The sequence below is a fragment of the Schistocerca americana genome, chromosome 1 (assembly GCF_021461395.2).
Source record: "Schistocerca americana isolate TAMUIC-IGC-003095 chromosome 1, iqSchAmer2.1, whole genome shotgun sequence".
Classification (NCBI taxonomy): domain Eukaryota; kingdom Metazoa; phylum Arthropoda; class Insecta; order Orthoptera; family Acrididae; genus Schistocerca; species Schistocerca americana.
This window is the reverse complement of record NC_060119.1, coordinates 1,239,454,478-1,239,476,938: the sequence shown is the minus strand read 5'-3', so window position 1 is coordinate 1,239,476,938 and position 22,461 is coordinate 1,239,454,478. Positions and strand designations below refer to the sequence as shown.

The following is a 22,461-nucleotide window of genomic DNA, read 5'->3' as shown; positions in this document are numbered from 1 at the left end:
CTTTCAACCGCAATGACCGCCTTCGGTCTGGTCCTTAAGCGATTGAAGGCACTCTAAAAACAGCGCTGTCCATTTTCGTGAATTCTGTATCGATAGCGTTGCGTAGAAATGATACATATGGTTGGCTCACCTTATTGGTAACTCTTTCGACTACGCTCCAAACATAGTAGTCGAGGGGGTTCATATCCGGGCTATTCAGGGCCAGAACTCCTTTGACCACAACATGTCATGGTTATCCGAGACCCAGTTTTGGATTAAATGACTCCCCCCATGAACCATGGACCTTGCCGTTGGTGGGGAGGCTTGCGTGCCTCAGCGATACAGATGGCCGTACCGTAGGTGCAACCACAACGGAGGGGTATCTGTTGAGAGGCCAGACAAACGTCTGGTTCCTGAAGAGGGGCAGCAGCCTTTTCAGTAGTTGCAGGGGCAACAGTCTGGATAATTGACTGATCTGGCCTTGTAACATTAACCAAAACGGGCTTGCTGTGCTGGTATTGCGAACGGCTGAAAGCAAGGGGAAACTACAGGCGTAATTTTTCCCGAGGACATGCAGCTTTACTGTTTGATTAAATGATGATGGCGTCCTCTTGGGTAAAATATTCCGGAGGTAAAATAGTCCCCCATTCGGATCTCCGGGCGGGGACTACTGAAGAGGACGTCGTTATCAGGAGAAAGAAAATTGGCGTTCTACGGATCGGAGCGTGGAATGTCAGATCCCTTAATCAGGCAGGTAGGTTAGAAAATTTAAAAAGGGAAATGGATAGGTTAAAGTTAGATATAGTGGGAATTAGTGAAGTTCGGTGGCAGGAGGAACAAGACCTTTGGTCAGGTGAATACAGGGTTATAAATACAAAATCAAATAGGGGTAATGCAGGAGTAGGTTTAATAATGAATAAAAAAAATAGGAGTGCGGGTTAGCTACTACAAACAGCATAGTGAACGCATTATTGTGGCCCAGATAGACACAAAGCCCACGCCTACTACAGTAGTACAAGTTTATATGCCAACTAGCTCTGCAGATGATGAAGAAATTGGTGAAATGTATGACGAGATAAAAGAAATTATTCAGGTAGTGAAGGGAGACGAAAATTTAATAGTCATGGGTGACTGGAATTCGTCAGTAGGAAAAGGGAGAGAAGGAAACATAGTAGGTGAATATGGATTGGGGGGAAGAAATGAAAGAGGAAGCCACCTTGTAGAATTTAGCACAGAGCATAACTTAATCATAGCTAACACTTGGTTCAAGAATCATGAAAGAAGGTTGTATACCTGGAAGAATCCTGGAGATACTAAAAGGTATCAGATAGATTACATAATGGTAAGACAGAGATTTAGGAACCAGGTTTTAAATTGTAAGACATTTCCAGGGGCAGATGTGGATTCTGACCACAATCTATTGGTTATGAACTGCAGATTGAAACTGAAGAAACTGCAAAAAGGCGGGAATTTAAGGAGATGGGACCAGAGGGTGTAGAGAGCTTCAGGGAGAGAATAAGGGAACAATTGACAGGAATGGGGGAAAGAAATACAGTAGAAGAAGAATGGGTAGCATTGAGGGACGAAGTAGTGAAGGCAGCAGAGGATCAAGTAGGTAAAATGACGAGGGCTAGTAGAAATCCTTGGGTAACAGAAGAAATATTGGATTTCATTGACCAAAGGAGAAAATATAAAAATGCAGTGAATGAAGCAGGCAAAAAGGAATACAAACGTCTCAAAAATGAGATCGACAGGAAGTGCAAAATGGCTAAGCAGGGATGGCTAGAGGACAAATGTAAGGATGTAGAGGCTTATCTCACTAGGGGTAAGATAGATACTGCCTACAGGAAAATTAAAGAGACCTTTGGAGAGAAGAGAACCATTTGTATGAATATCAAGAGCTCAGATGGCAAACCAGTTCTAAGCAAAGAAGGGAAGGCAGAAAGGTGGAAGGAGTATATAGAGGGTTTATACAAGGGCGATGTACTTGAGGACAATATTATGGAAATGGAAGAGGATGTAGATGAAGAAGAAATGGGAGATAACATACTGCGTGAAGAGTTTGACAGAGCGCTGAAAGACCTGAGTCGAAACAAGGCCCCGGGAGTAGACAACATTCCATTAGAACTACTGATGGCCTTGGGAGAGCCAGTCATGACAAAACTCTACCATCTGGTGAGCAAGATGTATGAGACAGGCAAAATACCCACAGACTTCAAGAAGAATATAATAATTCCAATCCCAAAGAAAGCAGGTGGTGACAGATGTGAAAATTACCGAACTATCAGTTTGATAAGTCACAGCTGCAAAGTACTAACGCGAATTCTTTACAGACGAATGGAAAAACTGGTAGAAGCGGACCTCGGGGAAGATCAGTTTGGATTCCGTAGAAATATTGGAACACGTGAGGCAATACTAACCTTACGACTTATCTTAGAAGAAAGATTAAGAAAAGGCAAACCTACGTTTCTAGCATTTGTAGACTTAGAGAAAGCTTTTGACAACGTTAACTGGAATACTCTCTTTCAAATTCTGAAGGTGGCAGGGGTAAAATACAGGGAGCGAAAGGCTATTTACAATTTGTACAGAAACCAGATGGCAGTTATAAGAGTCGAGGGGCATGAAAGGGAAGCAGTGGTTGGGAAAGGAGTGAGACAGGGTTGTAGCCTCTCCCCGATGTTATTCAATCTGTATATTGAGCAAGCAGTAAAGGAAACAAAAGAAAAATTCGGAGTAGGTATTAAAATTCATGGAGAAGAAGTAAAAACTTTGAGGTTCGGCGATGACATTGTAATTCTGTCAGAGACAGCAAAGGACTAGGAAGAGCAGTTGAACGGAATGGACAGTGTCTTGAAAGGAGGATATAAGATGAACATCAACAAAAGCAAAACGAGGATAATGGAATGTAGTCAAATTAAATCGGGTGATGCTGAGGGGATTAGATTAGGAAATGAGACACTTAAAGTAGTAAAGGAGTTTTGCTATTTAGGGAGTAAAATAACTGATGATGGTCGAAGTAGAGAGGATATAAAATGCAGACTGGCAATGACAAGGAAATCGTTTCTGAAGAAGAGAAATTTGTTAACATCGAGTATAGATTTAAGTGTCAGGAAGTCGTTTCTGAAAGTATTTGTATGGAGTGTAGCCATGTATGGAAGTGAAACATGGACGATAACCAGTTTGGACAAGAAGAGAATAGAAGCTTTCGAAATGTGGTGCTACAGAAGAATGCTGAAGATAAGGTGGGTAGATGACGTAACTAATGAAGAGGTATTGAATAAGATTGGGGAGAAGAGAAGTTCGTGGCACAACTTGACTAGAAGAAGGGATCGGTTGGTAGGACATGTTTTGAGGCATCAAGGGATCACAAATTTAGCATTGGAGGGCAGCGTGGAGGGTAAAAATCGTAGAGGGAGACCAAGAGATGAATACACTAAGCAGATTCAGAAGGATGTAGGTTGCAGTAGGTACTGGGAGATGAAGAAGCTTGCGCAGGATAGAGTAGCATGGAGAGCTGCATCAAACCAGTCTCAGGACTGAAGACCACAACAACAACGACGACTCCTATAAGGTCCTGCCATCCGACGCATTGTCGCTCGCTGACATTCAGTGCTGATTCCAATTTCCTCAGCAATTGCCCCGGTTCCTCCGAAATCAGCGCCTGAGCCTTTTCGGTGACTGCTGCAGATCGTGACACGCTTTACCTCGAATGATGTTTTCTCGCTGGGTTAGGGGAATTTTCCCAGATTTCTCCAAAGCATTATACTTGGCCACAATATCGCAAACAGATGATCTCAGATACCCGAAGAATAGAGCTATTTCAGTGGGTAAACCACCAGCGCGAAGACTTTCGGTAATCTCAGCTCTTCGGTTGTACTCCGTACTTGTTCGTAACATCTCGGCCATTTTGAGGTTCCGACTGTTTTCATGGAACTACTATTTGGCGGGAAATTCAAATTGAAATCTGTCTGGGTTTAAGCGCCGCACCCTGTAGAAAATGAAAAGTGGCAAGTTATCGACGTGACTTCTAAAAGAAATTTGGTTACACGATAAATGACACTAATCTAAAGGCTGTCGATTCAACTATATACTTACAGATTTCAATTACGAATAGCTTAGTTGGAACGGTTCAAATGACTCTGAGCACTATGGGACTTAACATCGGAGGTCATCAGTCCCCTAGAACTTAGAACTACTTGAACCTAACTAACATAAGGACATCACACACATCCATGTCCGAGGCAGCATTCGAACTTGCGAGCGTAGCAGCAGCGCAGTTCCGGACTGAAGCGCCTAGAACCGCTCGGCCACACCGACAGGCAATCTGAAACGATCATACATATTATGTTATGGGGAAAGCAAACCAAAGACTGTGATTTACTGACAGAAGACTTAGAACATGTAACAGGTCTACTAAGAGACTCCTTACAGTACACTTGTCCTCCCTCTTCTGGAGTACTGCTATGCAGAGAAGGAACCGCATGGGTTAAGAACGACAGAGGACATCGAAATTGTTCACAGAAAGGGAGCTCGTTTTGTAATCTCGCGAAACAGATGAGAGTGTGTCACGGATGGAAATGGAAATGACCGTTTGGCGTCATTGGCCGGGAGGCCCCTCGCGGGGCAGGTCCGGCCGCCATATCGCAGGTCTTATTACATTCGGCGCCACATTGGGCGACCTGCACGCCGGATGGGGATGAAATGATGATGAACACAACACAACACCCAGTCCCTGAGCGGAGAAAATCTCCGACCCAGCCGGGAATCGAACCCGGGCCCAGAGGACGGCAATATGACACGCGAATTGAGATAGCAGTCATTAAACAAAGACGTTTTCCGTTGCGACTATACCGTCTGATGAAATTTCAGTCACCAACTTTCTCCACACAGTGTAAAGTAGTTTGTTGTCGCTCGCCTACATAGGAAGCAATGACTATCGCAATAAAAACCCGAAATTAAACCTCGTACGGAAAGATTTGTTGATTTTTCCCACGCGCTGTTGGAGGGTCGAACGGTAGAGAAATAGCCCGAAGGTGATTCGATGAACCCTCTGCGAGGTATTTGATTGTGAATTGTAACCATGCGAGGTGCCAACGGCCTTGCCGCAGTGGGAACACCGGTTCCCGTCGGATCACCGAACTTAAGCGCTGTCGGGCTGGGCTAGCACTTGGATGGGTGACCATCCGGTGTGCTGAGCGCTGTTGGCAAGGGGGGGGGGGGGGATGCACACAGGCCTTGAGGCACACTGAGGAGCTACTTGATAGAGAAGTAGCGGCTCCGGTCTCGTAAACTGGCATATGGCAATAAGAGCGGTGTGCTAACCACAAGCCACTCCATATCCGCTTCCAGTGACGCCTATGGATGAGGATGACACGGCTGCCGGTCGGTACCGTTGGACCTTCATGGCATGTTCGGTTTTAATCATGCGATGTAGATGTCGGTTGTAACATGACTGCGACAGTCTTTAATATCGGAATCATTTACAATATCCTCACTTTCCTACGGCAATATGTATTCAGACTCTTCCCCTTGGTGGATGATAAATGTCGCGTTTTACGAGTTAGGTACTTCAGCTGAGGTGCCCTGTATCGGAACTGTGATAAGCATAGACTGCTGCAGTCGGGGCTACTGGACGTTTCCTTGTCCACCGAGGGCGGCGGTGATTTTTCTAACGGCGCAGGACAAATTGATTGCCAATCCGTTTAGGCCACGGGGCAATCAGCGCGCTGATTGGCCGGCGGGCAAGTGAGCCGCTTTAACAAGCCATGTGGAAATCAAACAACAGCTCGTTACGTCCCGGACTTCAGACACTGCTCGGCGCGCGCCTCTTCATAGTAACGAGATGTTGCCTCAGTTAATAAACGGGGACAGCAGAGCGGGTGGCCCGGACAGACTGTTAGGAATGGCGAACTCGATTTACCAGCACATGGCATACCATTCCGTACCAGCTGAAACTTGTACCGTGGTAGCGCAATAACAGTAATATTGCACACTCTCAAATCTTTTATTTATTTACACGTCAAGTTCCGTAGGACCAAGTCTCCAAGGTCATGGAACGTGTCAGTACATGAACTTACAACATAAAACTAATAACATATAAAAATAAATGTTCATGAACCTGAAAAGAAGTCAGTCCATAAGTTTAAGTAAACTAAGAATCAGCTTAATTTTTCAAGGAACTCCTCGACAGAATAGAACGAGTGACCCATGAGGAAACTCTTCAGTTTCGATTTGAAAGCGCGTGGATTACTGCTAAGATTTTTGAATTCGAGTGGCAGCTTATTGAAAATGGATGCAGCAGTATACTGCACACCTTTTTGCACAAGAGTTAAGGAAGTCCGATCCAAATGGAGGTTTGATTTCTGCCGAGTATTAACCGAGTGAAAGCTGCTTATTCTTGGAAATAAACTAATATTGGTAACAAGAAACGACAATAAGGAATATACATATTGAGAGGCCAATGTCAAAATACCCAGACTCGTGAACAGAGGTCAACAAGAAGTTCGTGAACTCACACCACTTATTGCCCGAACCGCCCGTTTCTGAGCCAAAAATATCCTTCTAGAATGGGAAGAGTTACCCCAAAACATAATACCATACGACATAAGTGAATGAAAATAAGCAAAGCAGACTAATTTACGTGTCGAAGTATCACTCACTTTACCTATTAATCACACTAACGTACCTTTCTTCAATCGAAACTATACTGCAACCAGCTCTATTTGTACAGTGGAGATCAAATCTGTATATCAAAAAGACGACGTATTTCAAGGGGATTGTTAGTACTTGTCATGTAGCGTGGGATCATGCGAGTCGAAACTACTTGCTCATCGAACGAGCCAGTACACATTTTACAGAAAGATGATTATAAAATTTACAGAGGATGATTTAATGCATTAATATCACGAAGAAACAGAAAGCATACGAATAAATAACACATTACTGAGGAAAGGTCTCAGTTATTGAGAGAAACTCCTGTACAGATCAGGAAGAGTATGCCAGAAGGAAATCTTTCAATTCGGATTTGAGCACTTGGGGCTCAGTATTTTTCTTTTCTCGGTTTTGTTTGAAACCAATTGAAAATGAAACCTGCCGAATAGTGCACACCTTTCTGTACAGTTCTTACGGAAGTGTTATAAATGCGCGTCGTTTTTCCGTCTAGCGACCACCGAGTGAATGTTGTAGTTTCTTCTGAATAACTCAATATTGTCAACAACAAAATTGCTTGATGGAATATATGCACAGGAATTTAAAGACGCCTAAGGACTGGAGACAATTTTCAGTGCAGAGGTGAACCATCTTCCGACCGCACCCGGGATGTACATCACTACAAATATAGATTGACATACAGATAAAATACAAACAATATAATAAAAATAAGAAGTTATACCCAAAGTTGAAGTGTGGAGAAGGATCCACGGAGAAGGAATTGTGGAAGTCTCCAGACGCTTCGATTTCTGGAGAGGCAATTCTGTGGCGTGATTAAACAACGGAAGCTCCGCCGCCTAGTGATCTCCACGCGTTATCCGTAACCATTAGAATAAATGCTTACTGTTTACATGGATATAATACTTTATCTACTAAAATAAAAGTACGAGCAATATCTATTTATAGTATTCGCTGCAATATTAACCACTGCTTTAGTTGTGATGCAAAGCACCAATAGCATACAATAAAAAGCCTATAACTTACACTGCCCTCTACAAAAAGGTATGTATCCATACGGCGTCACGTTATTTAGTAGCGTGTATAATGCATCTACAAAATTTTTTTTACCAACTTGTTTATGGTATCTAATTAAAAAATCGGCTAAGTTACTTGTTTAAAGTGTACAAGGTACAGTAAAAGATACGAGAGCGAAAATTTAAACGAAAATTAACATAAAGTAAGAACTCAGTGACATCGCTTTTGCCCTGCTCTCTACAGGATCGTCTGCAGGTGGAAAACGCTGCCGCTTACTTAGCAACGTGCAGCGTATCGACAACCATCAATGATATTACTATGTAAAGAAGTGCGTACTGCTGGTTGGTCTGAAGTGTTACTCGCAAGTTAACTGGCACACAGAAGAAGTTTTTAAGGCTTACGAATCTGTTTCGTTATGCTATTAAGTTATTTCAAATTTACGTTCTAAAACAACAATTAAAACGAAAAATAACATAAAGAAAGAGGCCAATAACATCACTATTACAATCTCCTCTGCATAATCGACTGCATCTACGGAATGCTGCCGATTACTTAGCAACATGCAGCTTCAATAGATGCCAAAGATCTACATCACACTCCGTAAGCCACATAATGGTGTGTGGCGGAGGGTACTTTCGGTACCACTATCTGATCCCTCCAACCCTGTTCCACTCGCGAATAGTGCGTGGGATGCATGATTGTCGGTAAGCCTCTGTATTGGCCCTAATTACGATGTAATGAATTATGTCTAGCTGGTTGCTCTGAAGTATTGCTTGCTAGTAAACTGACATACAGAAATTATAAAAACCTCTTCAGCTGTTGTATACGGCTATTCGTCACTCAGTCAAGTATAAAAGAAGTAAATATTGTTTTACTAAAAACAGATACGAAAAATAAATGAGGCAGAGCTGAAGGTTGCCTAGTGACATACGTGGCGTAACTATAGCTACAAATAGCAACGTAATACCTAATTCCTAGCTATCTACCTGTTGTAAAAAATCGATATTTATTTTATTATTATATTAAATACGTAAAAATTCATTACTAAAAGCCTCATACACATGTTTGACAGTTAAGAGTGAAAAGACAGAACAAAGGACTAGGTGTTTAAATTAAAGTAAATCACCGAATAAATGCAAATAATTTTCTCCTTAAAATCAATCTATTCATTCAAGAACTGAGAAGAATCTTTTTTATGTCGTTGTTGTGGTCTTCAGTCCTGAGACTGGTTTGATGCAGCTCTCCACGCTACTCTATCCTGTGCAAGCATCGTCACCTCCCAGTACCTACTGCAACCTACATCCTTCTGAATCTGCTTAGTGTATTGATCTCTTGGTCTCCCTCTACGATATTTACCCTCCACGCTGCCCTCCAATGCTAAATTTGTGATCCCTTGATGCCTCAAAACATGTCCTACCAACCGATCCCTTCTTCTAGTCAAGTTGTGCCACAATCTCCTCTTCTCCCCAATTCTATTCAATATCTCCCCATTAGTTATGTGATCTACCCATCTAATCTTCAGCATTCTTCTGTAGCACCACATTTCGAAAGCTTCTCTTCTCTTCTTGTTCAAACCATTTATCGTCCACGTTTCACTTCCATACATGGTTACACTCCATACAAATACTTACAGAAACGACTTCCTGACACTTAAATCTATACTCGATGTTAACAAATTTCTCTTCTTCAGAAACGCTTTCCTTGCCATTGCCAGTCTACATTTTATATCCTTTCTACTTCGACCATCATGTTATTTTGCTCCCCAAATAGCAAAACTCATTTACTGCGTTAAGCGTCTATTTCCTAATCTAATTCCCGGAGCATATCCAGATTTAATTCGACTACATTCCATTATCCTCGTTTCGATTTTGTTGATGTTCATCTTATATCCTCCTTTCAAGATGCTATCGATTTCGTTCAGCTGCTCCTTCAAGTCCTTTGCTGTCTCTGACAGAATTACAATGTCATCGACGAACCTCAAAGTTTTTATTTCTTCTCCATGGATTTTAATTCCTACTCTGAAATTTTCTTTTGTTTCCTTTAGTGCTTGCTCAACATACAGATTGAATAACGTGGGGTCGGGGATACAACCCTGTCTCACTCCCTTCCCAACCACTGAAAATACCCTTCGACTCTTATAACTGCCACCTGGTTTCTGTACAAATTCTAAATAGCCTTTCGCTCCCTGTATTTTATCCCTGCCACGTTCAGAATTTGAAAGAAAGTATTCCAGCTATTACTGTCAAAAGCTTTCTCTAACTCTACAAATGCTAGAAACGTAGGTTTGCCTTTCATTAATCTATTTTCCAAGACAGGTCGTAGGGTCAGTATTGCCTCACGTATTCCAACATTTCTACGGAATCCAAACTGATCTTCCCCGAGGTCGGCTTCTACCAGTTTTTTTTCCATTCGTCTGTAAAGAATTCCTGTTAGTTTTTTGCATTTGTGGCTTATTAAACTGATAGTTCGGTAATTTTCACATCTGTCAGTACCTGCTTTCTTTGGGATTGGAATTGTTGTTATATTATATTATATTTTTATATTTTATATTTCGCATAAATCTCGATTGCTTGCAATAAATTAGAGGGCAAACCCTTTGAGTCTGTGTTTGCAATCTTTACATTATTTTCAATTGTTCCGTGGGAATGTTTATTTTCTATTAAGTGTTGCCCAAAAAGTGACTTGCTAAAAGAAATATCTATAGTGTGTTGTGTGTTCACGATATGTTGTTTAAAAATCACGCCCTTTTTGTCCGATGTAGTGCTTGTATTTTAATTCTAAGAATCACAAATAGATATTATTTTTAAATTAGTGACAGAAGTTTTTCATCATTTGTTCAGTTACTAATGACGTGTTGAGACGACTAGGGGCGTTACTTCTGCAGCGGCTGACGGGTTCTGGAGACTTCAGCACTTTCAGTTCTGTGGATCCCTCTCCAGACATTAGCTTTGGATATGATTTAGTTTTAGTTTTATTACATTGTTTATATTTTATCTGTATGTCCATCTATTTTTAAAGTGCTCTACATTGCAGAGTACGGTCTGATGACGGTTCTCCTTTGTACTGAAAGCGGTCATCAGTAAATGTAATTTGTGTGATCTGGTCTGTTTTTCTAAGTACAGTTCTGAAACTTATCGCTGTTTCCCCGAAATGTTTAAGAAAATATGACCGGAACAGGAGCCTACACGAAGTTCGTGAACTGATTGCGCCGATTACCCGTTTCTGGGCAAATATTTTTCTTGTTGGGTACACAGAATATTTTCACGTGTAAAGAAATGTGCTGCATCGGTCTCTTTTCCTTTTTAACAGATGTAGTAAACGATATCTGTGGGTACTAAACGAATTGCTTATATATCTGGATGGATCGATTTTGCGGAAGCTGTCACAGCAGAAGGACAAATACGGAAACCACTCACAGAAAAACACGTCTTGGCAATTAGTTACCTTTTAAAGCGAGCATTGTCTTTTCTTTTAAGGCTGCTCACATTTTTCTGTTAAAGGCAGAATAGAACGCTAAATATGCCGTTCTGAGAAACCAGACATTCAGCACACACAGCGACAGATGCGTAAAGCCTGCTAGAGAAACAGGATCGGCTTTTGTCATACTGTTTGCAGTCTTTGACCTTATTGTTTTCCAGTATCCTATCTCACACATCTCGCGACACAATGAACGCTTACCGTAAATGGATAGTTCTAAGTACAAAATTACGATGATTCCCAGGAACAGACTGTACCTCTACGAACATAAAAACGTTTCACTGTGTACATCATTGCTAGTGCTCGTGTTAAGTGTGCGTAAATTCCATGTCTGTTGTGGCGTGTGAGTGTTGTGGTTTGATTCCGTGCTGTACAATTTCAGCAAGATTACAATCATACTAGCTACTTATTATCAATGTAACATGAGGTTTCGTTTAATCGCTACAGATAGTTATCCTGTTAAAGAAATCTCCACCTCGGAACGTGCACCAATGTTGTCTGTGAAGCAGTGTAAATGGCACGAAGTTGCAGATCGATTACCGAATTTAACGCCACTGTTTTTTGAGGTGGCAGCACTTTTCTTTAATAAAAATGAACAGTTTTGTCACACAATACCACACGCGCACAGCACTAATGTATTCTTTCCTGTCAAAAAATATTACCTAATAGTTCTTACAAAATAATCAGGGATCATACATTAGCAGAGAACAATTTCACCACTTAAGATACTGTTTGGATCATATTTAAAGATTATTCATAATCTAAGTCGAATCTATGATTTCTGGGTATGTTCTGGGCCGCGAACACACGATTATTATCGTAAAAATTGACCATCAAGATTCATATGAGCTTAGTAGTCTGATTTAAAACTGCCGCTGCAATATTTCTCTAAGATGGCGGCTAACATAAGACAATCACTTATCGAATCTGGTTCAGGCGTTGTTTTACTCTCAACAAATATGTATAGTAAATCTTTTCTGTACCCTAACTATATCCATTAACATTTAAAAGTATTTCTCCATGTTAATCACTCATTATTCAGCACTTTGCCAATAATCCGCGCTGTAGATCAATAGCGCTAGTGGCTGCGCTCCATTGTAGCTGAACAGAACACTTAATTTATGTAGGACGAGATTCATACTACAATTAAAATTCAAACACACGTATTGATTACCATTACACAGAAACTTTACTTTTCAAATATTACTTAACAAAATAATACACAGTTTTTTACCTACCTCAGTGCTACAAGACATCAATCGCGTCCGATCATTACAACAGTTCGAACAAGAAGAAGGATTATTCTAGAAGAATCACAGATAACAAAAGATGATTTCCATTATATTTCTCCATGACTATTTTCTGAGATATGATTTTCACAAAAAATTAAATTATGTCACTGTTCACTGACAATAATTGTTTATTATTATTATAGTATCGATGAAGTCCTATTTTTTTAATATCACGAGAATGTTCGCTCAAATTCCACACACAGTGTTGTGGTGAATATTGTTCTGAATAAAATATAGTCGTGGATTTTACACTGTTGTTGTTGTTGTTATTACTGTTGCTGCGGTCCTCAGTCCGCGGTCTGGTTTGATGGAGCTATCTTTCTTGTTACAATTTCTTTATCTCTGCGTATCTATTGCACCCTCTATCCAGTTCACTTTAGAAACTATTCAAACTTTGGACTTCCCCTACTATTTTATCCCAATACTCCGCTCCGTTACTACATAACTACTGCTTGGTGCCTCAGAAAGTGCCCGATCACCCTACCTCTCTCGATAGTTAAGTTGTTCCAACAAGATCTTTCTCCCTGACTCGATTCAGTACCTGTTGATTCGTTATCATGTCTATTGATCTTGTCATCAGAATTATTACGTAACATCACGTTTCGAAAAATTCTAGATTCCTCTTCTACTGTTTATTGTAAATCTTTCATTCCCGTATGAGCCTAAGCCCCAAATGGATTCTTTCAGAAATAACTTTCTAAGATTTAAATCTGGATTCCTATTTCAGGGAAGCTTTCCCTGGTTTTTCGGTCAGCATATTACATTCTCTTTGCTTCCGCCACCATTATTTTTCTGAATAAATAGCAAAACCCATCTATATATGCAATAAAGGAGTATGTGAAATCCTAACTGCACGACGCTAACTTAATTACACGTACCACATACCAGCGGAAAACCGTGTTCACCATCACATTTTCTGCCAACCATTGGAATAATATTATCGGTAAAGTTGTCCACAAATAAAAGTAACATTTAATACACCTATGACAAGACATGTGGGACACAATGTATTTTAATGAAGCACATTATTATTTACGTTCCACGTTCTCACATGTACACGTACGATGAAATGATATGAAATGTCGTGTGGCTAAGGCCCCCCGTCGGGTAGACCGTTCGCCTGGTGCAGGTCTTTCGATTTGACGCCACTTGGGTGACCTGCGCGTCGATGGGGATGAAATGATAATGATTAGGACAACACAACACCCAGTCCCTGAGCGGAGAAAATCTCCGACCCAGCCGGGAATCGAACCCGGGACCTTAGGCTTGACATTCCGTCACGCTGACCACTCAGCTACCGGGGCCGGACACACGTACGATGTAAGATATGAATACGGGGAATAAGATTACATCTTATCAAGATATCTAATACCACTTACTAGAGTATAGATAAGCCCGTAAAGACTGACGTTTTGACTTTCTAAAAACCTACAATGAGAAACTTGTTAAATATCACTACGTGGTTGTATACTAAATATAACAGGGTTTAACAAAAAAAATTTGTCCAGATTTTCAGGAAACATTTTTCACACGTACAGGAAGAAAATATTTTATTCGGACATGGGTGAGGAAACGCTTTATTTCCGTGTTGGATCTCACTTTCTCCAACTCATCAACACATTAAGCATGGGAAACACACGAAAATAACGTGTCAGCACAGTATGAAACATGTCTACCGTTCCACAGTCTTTCAACAAACAGGCACGAAAACACGGTACATCTTGTACCTGGGTTCCGTACAAAAGGGCTTTCAAACACCTCCACAAAAGGACGTCTAATGGATTTACATCCAGAAAGCGTGGAGGCAGAGGAGTTGCTCCACCTCTATCTATTGTAGCGTCTCCACAGTTTAAGATACGAAAGTTAGATAGGGCGCAGTATTTCGGAGCGCACAAGTTACAGTCGAGTGCGGGCTGGATTACAGGAAGTTACGCTGACCAGCGGTTGCGAAGTGCAATGGAGGCCACAGGGGCCATCGAACCGCTGAAAAGCGTAAACTCAGCGGTTCACATGTCGCAAGCTATAGGAAGAAGGGGCCCACTGGCGCAACCGTGGTGTGGGGTGTACGTGACTCGGAGCGTTACGTTAGCAAACAGAACCGCAAAGCCCAGTATAAATAGGTGTGGTTTTGGCTCTGAGCAGTACGAGACTTAACTTCTGAAGTCAGCAGTCCCCTGGAACTTAGAACTACTTAAACCTAACTAACCTAAGGACATCACGCACATCCATGCCTGAGGCAGGATTCGAACCTGCAACCGTAGCGGTCGCACGGTTCCAGACTCTAGCGCCTAGAACCACTCGGCCACTCCAGCCGACTAGGTGTGGTTTCCTAACAAGATTCATTCAAGTGTGGCAGCTCTCCTGGACGGCGGGGCATGTCACACTACCGGCGACACACGGCAACAGATGCTGCGACAGCGTCCCAGTCCACTGTGGGTCGTTGGTTCGACACTCTGAGGCCGACGAGGGGTCCGCAGCCAGCCAGGGCGGGCCACTCTTCAGCAAGCTACCACAGACAGTCGTCTCGGCTCCCGACACACGCCGGGGACTTACAAGGCGAGGGCCACAGGTTCGGACGCTCAGAGGAGCGGTCATTGCTGCTGCATTTCCAGCTACGCCAGCCGAGGAAGAAGCAGCAGCACGGCCGGCCTACGGCTCCCAGCGGAGCAGTGCGGAGTCAATGGGGACGGTGGACGCTGAGTCAGCTGCTAGCGCAGCCATTCTGACGTAATTGGAACTCTGCAGCTGGCGTACAAGGCGGGCTCGACACAGTGCTTTGCATAGGCCGCTGGGGTGCTACCTCAGCAATGCGGGGCCTGTGACGTGGACCGAGGTCAAGGAGCTCTGTAGTGGAAAAAATAAATCATTTGAAAAGCTCGGATGAGTTTTAATTCGGCACCTCCTGGCACCCATCCACTGCACTACAGATGTCAAGGAATCTTTGATTCAAAAGCCTACTAACGTTGTTGTTGTTGTTGTTGTTGTGGTCTTCAGTCCTGAGACTGGTTTGATGCAGCTCTCCATGCTACTCTATCCTGTGCAAGCTTCTTCATCTCCCAGTACCTACTGTAACCTACATCCCTCTGAATCTGCTTAGTGTATTTATCTCTTGGTCTCCCTCTACGATTTTTACCCTCCACGCTGCCCTCCAATACTAAACTGGTGACCCCTTGGTACCTCAGAACATGTCCTACCAACCGATCCCTTCTTCTGGTCAAGTTGTGCCACAAACTTCTCTTCTCCCCAATCCTACTACTAACGCTATCACTGAAATGAGGAGCTCCACTGTGCATGAGGTAGATGTTTTGTCATACTCATAAAGGCAGAACAGGTAGAGTATTCTTTAGTCCTCCGTTGAGCCTGGTTGGGAGAACATGAGGCTCTAACGAACAGTCACCAACAGTGCTGGCCAAAACGTTAACATAAAACCTTTGTTGATGATGTTATTGCACTGTTTCAAGAAGATTCTCGACACTCCGTTATAAGAAATGGGAGTGGACCCAAAATCGAATCTTGTGGGATACCTTCAGGATTTCTCCCCTGTATGTAAACTTTTTCTTTTTCCAGCATTGTCTGTATTATTGAGCATAACTTTTTGCATTCTTTTTTTAAGTATGATTCAAATCAGTTGTGCTTGGTTCAAATGGCTCTGAGCACTATGGGACTCAACTGCTGAGGTCATTAGTCCCCTAGAACTTAGAACTAGTTAAACCTAACTAACCTAAGGACATCACAAACATCCATGCCCGAGGCAGGATTCAAACCTGCGACCGTAGCGGTCTTGCGGTTCCAGACTGCAGCGCCTTTAACCGCACGGCCACTTCGGCCGGCTCAGTTGTGCTTCTAAGGATTAATGTGATCATGAGGAGAAGTAGAGGACGAGTGATATCATGGAAATAAGGCATTTTAGGAACCTTGTCCGTATAATAAATTTTATTCTTCTCTGTGTAAGAAAGGGTTCCTGAAAGTTCGAAAATAACTTTTTGTTACATCCTGTAAATATTTCAGTTTATAACTGTTGCCTCTTATCCGTAAGACAGATAATATTGAATGCATAACACAATGTGTTATACATCCTACAGTTACGAAAAGCTCAGAGGTACGGTGCACAAGTGGTATAAGCCATAATACATGTGACAAAGATCATTCTGACATAACAGGTAAGTAAAGGTGTAGAGATCCAAGCCAGATTTAAAGACAAGGAGCTTTGGACTAAACATTATGGGGATTGGACATTGTGGCTGTATAGGTCAGCCAGTGAACAAGATACAAACAAACTAAATTTGTTAGTAATCATAAGATTATGAACAGGAAAAATTAGAACGTAAAACATGTTCTAAACTGGAATACATTCGTTACCACGTCCAGTGCACACAGGTTCAACAAGGGCGACTTGACGCCTACGGCAAGCACTCTACACAATTTGTTTTCCCTGTAGTGAGTGTAGCACGTCAAACGAACAGACTAATAACTCTCAACCACGTGCCACACTCTTCCCAAGACAATTTACAACAAATTTACCTCATTTTTTTTCTATTACTTACAATAAAACAAACTTCGTATCAAAATAATCTGTAATGTGTGCAAAATTACTCCTCTGTGTTGTCAAGAATGATGAGCAAATTCACATAAGTTAATTAAAGAAACATTATCTGCGGGTATCACCAGGTCCAGATGATACCTGAACATACTCCTCTGAAATAAATTCGAAAAATGGCTGGCCGTGAAGACAATTTTACCGGGTGCAGTAATTTCATGCAACAGAATTTGAATCTCACGCTTTACATGATAATCTGATTGAAATCGTGCTCGCGCTAAACAGCTTAAATTTCACGCTAATTTTCAGTTTACTGTGTCCTGTAGGATAAAGCTGTTTATTACTTTACCGGATCGATGAATTCTTTGCAGTAATGCAATTAAATATTTTAGGACTTCCACTCGCCTCCTCCCACGGCATCGCGGGTAAGTAACGTTACTACTTCAATGAGAACTTAATGTGTGTGCGCTGTGTTGTAGAGAATTCATGAGACTGCATGACGGAATCCAATTAACAATGTATTTAAAATACATTCTGTTTCACGGAATATTCGTACGAAAATGCCTACCAAAACGGAAGAGACGTTTTTTTCTGTGTGCATTTGGTGCTATAATGTTGCGTGAAACTCAAAAACAAAAAAAATGGCTCTGAGCACTGTGGGACTTAACATCTGTGGTCATCAGGCCCCTAGAACTTAGAACTAAATAAACCTAACTAACCTAAGGACAGCACACAACACCCAGCCATCACAAGGCAGAGAAAATCCCTGACCCCGCCGGGAATCGAACCCGGGAACCCGGGCGTGGGAAGCGAGAACGCTAGCGCACGACCACGAGATGCGGGCAACTCAAAAACACACTAATGCACATGATGATAGTTGTAATATTTCACTCAGTATACCAATTAAATTAAATTTTCTCAGAAGAAGCTTCTAATCAAATTGAGTGCCTAGGGAGTATCGATTCAGTTATGCAGCTGGATTCGTGATTTCTTGTGAAAAGGGTTACAAATCTAAGTAATTGAGGCGAAGTTATCGAGCAAAACAGTATTGATATCTGGTTCAAAAATGGGTCTGAGCACTACAGGACTCTAACATCTGTGGTCATCAGTCACCTAGAACTTAGAACTACGTAAACCTAACTAACCTAGGAAATTACACACATCCATGCCTGAAGCAGGATTCGAACCTGCGACCGTAGCGCTCTCGCGGTTCCCCACTTAAACCCCTAAAACTGCTCAGCCACAGCGGCCGGCTTTGATATCTGGGATTCCCCAATGAAGTGTTATAAGCACTCTGCTGTTCTTAATGTATATAAACGATTTAGGAGACAATTTGATCCAAAACAGTAAAGAGTCTGAAATCCTCCAAACGAGTACTAAAAACAGTCCTTTAAAGTTCGATTAAACAGTAAATTAGACTAAGTTAAACGTTCTGGAATCAACGAAATACCTCGTGATTTCAATTACACTCCTGGAAATGGAAAAAAGAACACATTGACACCGGTGTGTCAGACCCACCATACTTGCTCCGGACACTGCGAGAGGGCTGTACAAGCAATGATCACACGCACGACACAGCGGACGCACCAGGAACCGCGGTGTTGGCCGTCGAATGGCGCTAGCTGCGCAGCATTTGTGCACCGCCGCCGTCAGTGTCAGCCAGTTTGCCGTGGCATACGGAGCTCCATCGCAGTCTTTAACACTGGTAGCATGCCGCGACAGCGTGGACGTGAACCGTATGTGCAGTTGACGGACTTTGAGCGAGGGCGTATAGTGGGCATGCGGGAGGCCGGGTGGACGTACCGCCGAATTGCTCAACACGTGGGGCGTGAGGTCTCCACAGCACATCGATGTTGTCGCCAGTGGTCGGCGGAAGGTGCACGTGCCCGTCGACCTGGGACCGGACCGCAGCGACGCACGGATGCACGCCAGGACCGTAGGATCCTACGCAGTGCCGTAGGGGACCGCACCGCCACTTCCCAGCAAATTAGGGACACTGTTGCTCCTGGGGTATCGGCGAGGACCATTCGCAACCGTCTCCATGAAGCTGGGCTACGGTACCGCACACCGTTAGGCCGTCTTCCGCTCACGCCCCAACATCGTGCAGCCCGCCTCCAGTGGTGTCGCGACAGTCGTGAATGGAGGGACGAATGGAGACGTGTCGTCTTCAGCGATGAGAATCGCTTCTGCCTTGGTGCCAATGATGGTCGTATGCGTGTTTGGCGCCGTGCAGGTGAGCGCCACAATCAGGACTGCATACGACCGAGGCACACAGGGCCAACACCCGGCATCATGGTGTGGGGAGCGATCTCCTACACTGGCCGTACACCACTGGTGATCGTCGAGGGGACACTGAATAGTGCACGGTACATCCAAACCGTCATCGAACCCATCGTTCTACCATTCCTAGAACGGCAAGGAAACTTGCTGTTCCAACAGGACAATGCACGTCCGCATGTATCCCGTGCCACCCAACGTGCTCTAGAAGGTGTAAGTCAACTACCCTGGCCAGCAAGATCTCCGGATCTGTCCCCCATTGAGCATGTTTGGGACTGGATGAAGCGTCGTCTCACGCGGTCTGCACGTCCAGCACGAACGCTGGTCCAACTGAGGCGCCAGGTGGAAATGGCATGGCAAGCCGTTCCACAGGACTACATCCAGCATCTCTACGATCGTCTCCATGGGAGAATAGCAGCCTGCATTGCTGCGAAAGGTGGATATACACTGTACTAGTGCCGACATTGTGCATGCTCTGTTGCCTGTGTCTATGAGCCTGTGGTTCTGTCAGTGTGATCATGTGATGTATCTGACCCCAGGAATGTGTCAATAAAGTTTCCCCTTCCTGGGACAATGAATTCACGGTGTTCTTATTTCAATTTCCAGGAGTGTACAAACAACTTAAATTGGTACCATAATAAGATACTTTGCGGGGAATGCAAACCGGCGACTGTCATTTATTAGCGTAACGAATAGAAGATGCAACAAATCCGTTACAGAAATTGTCTACACGCCGTTTGTCCGTACTCCTTACCCGACAGCATTGATGGAGGACACCTAAAACTTTCAAAGACGCTCGTTTTGTATTATGACGAAACGGGGAAGATAGTGTCATGGATACGATATGCTAGTTGGGGCAGCAACCATTAAAACAAAGGCGTTACTCACGAAAATTCAATCACCAAATTTCTCGACAGAATACGAAAATATTTTGTTGACACCAACCTACGTAGTAACACAGGGTCATCTTCATAATGTAGCGTCGGATTGTGGTGGAATGGGGTTCGGGATGGGTGCTGTGCAGGCATAGGCTCAGTTTCACAAAGAATTTATTAAACATAAAACGTGCTTCTCCACAGTAGAGAAATAACAGAACTGACAGTTCAATTAAGTTCCTGAATGCAGGGCTTAACGAGAGAGTAATGACATAAAATACCTTCAACACACTGGAAACAAAATTCAAATCACCTTCACCCTAACAGTTAGAATCGGGACAATGACAGCTTATAATAAAAGTTTGCAATATCAGGTCCCTGGCTGCATACAGAAAACTGGAATAAAATTAACCTCTGTAATTAACTTTAGGATAACAAGCTGTAAGGTAACTCTTTAATTTAATTATAGTATTACAGCACTCAACTAAATGTAGATCTACAACCACTCTCATCACCAACTGTTCAGTAAAAGAAAGTTATCAATAATCTACAGGATTACCTAGGCAAATGGCTCAGTATAGTCTTCCACAAAAACGATCAGTCGTACAGGTTAAAATAAAAAGATAATTTTCGATATAATGGCATAAACAAAATCAGTCAGATGTGCACAGTGCGTGTGTATAACTAGCAGTCATTTCTCGCCAGGTGACGTTGGTATCGCATGGACGGTTTACATCGATAGGTCGGTGGTCATAATGAGCTGGCTGAAGTGTAGTTTTACCCCATGTAACGTTACTTCAGAAACACATAGCGGAGAAAAGAGTAGTAAGTAGTGTAAGTAGTAACGCCCACGAAATACGACATCAACACAGTTTGACATACCTCTCTTCCACATGGCAGTGCTAGACAGTAAGACATTAGAGTTTCATCTCAAGTGTTGTCTCAACGTTGGATACAGTGTCATTCCTACTCGAAGGTAGCTACGGCAGCTAGGCTATGTTATGGACTGTGTGCAAATACTGCACGAGGTGCCTACAACGCCAATAGAAGAGTCTTCTGCGTACAGTTAGTTGTCCGTAGAGTACAGAGTCTTATACAAAAACTCACGAAATTAACAATTTATCTATATGTGTGACGTCAGAAAATATAGTTGAGAATTACATTACAGTATCCCGAAAAACCTTGGGAGACCTTTACGTATGACAGAATACAACCTGTTCAGAGTGTATAGAACATAATTTAACTTGCTCAGTTATAAGAGACAAATTCACAATAATTTGGTAATAAACTACGAAAATCAGTTAGAAACATACGTACTTACAACGAATAAGTACGTCATTTAAAATAATTCTCATTTATTGTTCACTCTCAGTTACACATTTTCTTACATTAAATGATAAGTTTCAGTCACTCTGAATCATCTTCAGATCTAAGTAGTTGCGTCAGCAACCCGACTTATCTATTCAGAACCTCACACCACAGATTCATATCCTTGGATCTGAAGATGATCCAGAGCGATCAAAATTATAATTTGCAACTGAGAATGAACAGTAAATGAGAATTATCTTAATTATCTATAACGTTGCTGATTCTCTCGAAATGAATATGTCGCCTATAGTGAAACATGTCACTGTGCCAGGCTGGGATTCGAACACAGACACCTCGTTTTACTCAGAAGGTCCTAGAAATTTCAACATTCGAGTTTGGCGCTACGAAAAGTGTGATTGGAAGACTAGAATTCCGCCTACAAGTTCATGTCAGACTTTGTGCAAGCTCTGACTGGATCGTATCCTTTTCTTATTCGATTAATCGTCAGCGGACAAAGGTCCCAGAGAACAACTCCCACGGCTATTTCCTGTATGCAGTAAGCTAATATGTGATGGCATTGGTGGAAATCCCTGTTGTTAACTGCGGTGCAGTCTTAATAAATGAATGAAATTCCGTCCACACATATTAAGTGCACAGAGTAATCAAAACATATCAAGAGAAGAAACTGTCGCTATAGTCACTGATTGATTTACAGTGCAGGCTCTACATTCCGTAACAGATTTCACTGATATAATACCACTACTTTATATTTCATTGTTTTCACTGTAGTGGGTATGCCACTGCTTATCCGGATGGGTCGCGTTCAACAATTAGACCCTACAGGTTTGGCTCCAGAACCAACGCAAACATTAACGGTCATTTACATTTTCTTCCAAATTTTTCGAAAAAATTACTAGATGCACTCACTTCAGAAATAGTGCAGCCAGAGTTGCGGATGTGACGAAGGACGGATACGACCACCATGATGCTGTAAACAGAACCTGGATTCATCCGAAAAATTGACGTTTTGCCA

At 42.6% G+C, this 22,461-nt stretch overlaps 1 pseudogene; it reads left to right on the top strand.

Annotated features, from left to right (window-relative positions):
• The first annotated feature begins 5,068 nt into the window (after positions 1 to 5,068).
• On the top strand, positions 5,069 to 5,186 carry LOC124559421 (annotated as a pseudogene).
• Positions 5,187 to 22,461: the final 17,275 nt, after the last annotated feature.